At 34.4% G+C, this 2921-nt stretch overlaps 1 protein-coding gene across 1 annotated transcript in view; it reads left to right on the top strand.

Annotated features, from left to right (window-relative positions):
• SLC25A21 (solute carrier family 25 (mitochondrial oxoadipate carrier), member 21) overlaps positions 1-2921 on the top strand; it is a 481755-nt gene that overhangs the window by 40745 nt on the left and 438089 nt on the right. The gene's annotated exons all lie outside the window — the stretch shown is intronic.

The raw sequence follows: 2921 nt of genomic DNA, 5'->3' as shown, positions 1-2921 counted from the left end.
GTAGATTTTTGTCTTTGCTACAGGTAATGATAGTGTATTGGGAAAATCTGCTTAGTGTTATATACGCTCTGTGATATAACCCTATATATGAATCTCAGGTCTGCAGTCTTTAAACTGGATCTTCTATTTACAGATGTTCTTGAGCAAAGACGATATGAAGTAGAATATTCTGTTTACTATTCAAGGTCCTAAATCAGTGCCCTCTGACAGAAAAATAAAATAAGAAGGAAGTACCTTAAGGAAAATATTATTTTTTCTTCATTTGAAAACCAATCCAACTTAATTTAGAAAATATAGAAAATTTTAAAGAAGGAAATTAAATCACTAGTAAGTCTACCACCCAGTGATAATCATGGTTATGTTGATACATTTCCTTATAGTGTTAGTGTCTGTGTTTAAAATGCTATTTATAGGTTTGTCATAATACATGTTATAAAATTTCATATTTTTACAGTATAAGGATGTTTCTGTCATTTTACACTTTGAGTATAAATACAACTTTTTAACGAAGGTATTCCACAATGTATTTAATTAAATACCCATTGTTGGCTATATTGTTACTCTTTCTAGTTTTTTACTATTTATAACAACACATCCTTATATTAATGGGAAAAGTTGAAAGCTCAGTCAGAGGGAGTATCTGACAGGGCAAACAGCATGGGGGACATGTTGGTTGTTTCTTTTCAGTTTTAAAAAGTGCTTCATAAGAAGGAAAATCACATTCTTTACCTTCTGTAGACCTGAACATTCTTTTCCTGTCAGTTATATATGCTTGTTTTCATTTAGCTTTTGGAGACTGAAATGGAGGGATTGAAAGGACGATTAGTCCAAAGCAGGCTCACCAAGTCTGGTTCCATTTCAGTGTCACTCCTTTCTACCTCCTTTCCCTTCTAGATTAAATTAGTCCAAGAAATCACTTGCAATAATCCTGAAGTTACTAAAGATACTGAAGATACTAAAGTGAAGATACTAAAGTGCTTTAGAAAACAACTTATGTGTTTAATATTTTTCCGATTCATAATATTATAGAAGTAATTTCCCATTATCTGTGAATATAGGTCCTAAGCATTCATAGAGCTTGTGTTTCTCCAGAAAATTATTCTCTAGAGAAGCAAGTGTCTATTTGATATGGTTTTAAATACTAAAGACATAGTAGCAAATTGTTATCAGATATATGGACCTATATCCATAAGCATATGCATGGTTTTGTAAAAAGAGTAATTTTTGGTCAATTTTGAGATGAGTGATACTTTAATTTTTGGTATTTTGGGAAATAAATTCTCCGTTATTGAGGGACAAAAAAGTCGATAAAACATTTGGACTACTATTACCAATCAGGGCAAAGAAAAAGAGAATGCAGCCCCACTTTCGTGGCATCTTCCCTGATATACCCAAATTGAGTTAAATTTCCTTTTGTATGGAATCTAAGCTGTGTGTACAATTCAAATGTTGTAGTCATCATACTGTATCATTATTTCTCCACAGTGTGTGACTCTACATCCCCCACAAAACGATGAGTACCTTGACAAAAGTAATTAATTGGGTTATGACCATTTATGTATGCCCAGCACTTAGCACAGCCTGACTCATGGTACCTGTTCATTACTTTTTTTTGAGTGAATAAAGGAAGGAAGCTGCTACTGTCAAGCCACATTCCTTTCTGTTCCTAAGACTACATTTAGGTATTTGCTTTTCCCAAAGTAAAGAATTTAAGCATGAAAATCTGCTTGCACAAGCACTATTCGGTAGATTCATAACTGATTAAACATATGTACTAAAAAACTTTTAAAGAGTTGTTCTTAACCTAAAGCAGCATTTTCCAAAGTGTGTTTTGTGGGACACTAGTCCTGCAAGATGCACTTAGAAAAAAGTGTTTCTAGTTAAATAAGTTTGGGGAAGGAGGCACACTATATCCCTTTGTTGAAGATTAGCAACGTACATTAGCATATCAAAGGTTCTGGGAAATTGAGCTGTTACCTGTTTTTTTATCTAACTTAAGAGTTTCCTAAATTCATGTGATTACATCCACTTTCTAATTTTTCCCTCTTTCTTTCTCTGTTTATGATTTATCTATTTTTAAGAGTAAGCAACGTAAGTGTGAGATTTAAAAGCTTTGGCTTTGCAATCAGAGAAACCTGGGTGGAGTTCCAACTTTGCCATTTTCTTGTTTAACCTTAAGCAAATAATTTCTTCAAGCTTCAGTTTTCTCACCTGTAAAATGATGTAATGGTAATATTTACCTCAAAGAATTATTGTGAATATTAGATGAGCTAATACATAGAATGTGCGTGCATAATGCCTGGTACATGCTATATGCTCAATCAGGTTTCACTGTTATTAGCCAGATGCTGTGGCTCACGACTGTAATCCTAGCAACTCTGGAGGCTGAGGCAGAAGAATTGCTTTAGGCCAGGAGTACAAGCCCAGCCTGGGCAACATACTGGGACCCCATCTTTAAAAAAAAATAATTACCTGGTGTAGTGGCTTCCACCTGTAGTCTTAGCTACTTAGGATGCTGAGGCAAGAGGATCCCTTGAGCCCAGGAGTTCAAGGCTACAGTGAGCTGTGATGAACCACAGAAAGTGTATGCAAGGGTGCTGTAGGATTCTGTGACCTTGGTCTAATTCAATTATTTTGGCACTGATTAAGATATGACTTCACAAGCTAGATAATTGTTCCTTCCACTGTGCTTCTGTAGAGGCTTTCATAACCCATATGTTTGTGTTGTCCTCATAGTAATTCTCTCATTTATCTTTCTTCCCTATTTCTGATGGGAAGATTTTAAGAAGGATATTGATAAAATGGAAGATATATTTAAAAAGATGTCAAAGATGATAAAGGGTCTAGAAGCCATTCTTATGGACGATAGTCTGGAAAATAGAACATATTAAAGGATTATAACATGAAAGATAGATTAGACT

Source organism: Propithecus coquereli, unplaced genomic scaffold (assembly GCF_000956105.1).
Source record: "Propithecus coquereli isolate 6110/MARCELLA unplaced genomic scaffold, Pcoq_1.0 Scaffold116, whole genome shotgun sequence".
NCBI lineage: Eukaryota > Metazoa > Chordata > Mammalia > Primates > Indriidae > Propithecus > Propithecus coquereli.
The sequence above is the reverse complement of the archived record's forward strand: the minus strand, read 5'-3'. Positions and strand labels throughout refer to the sequence as shown.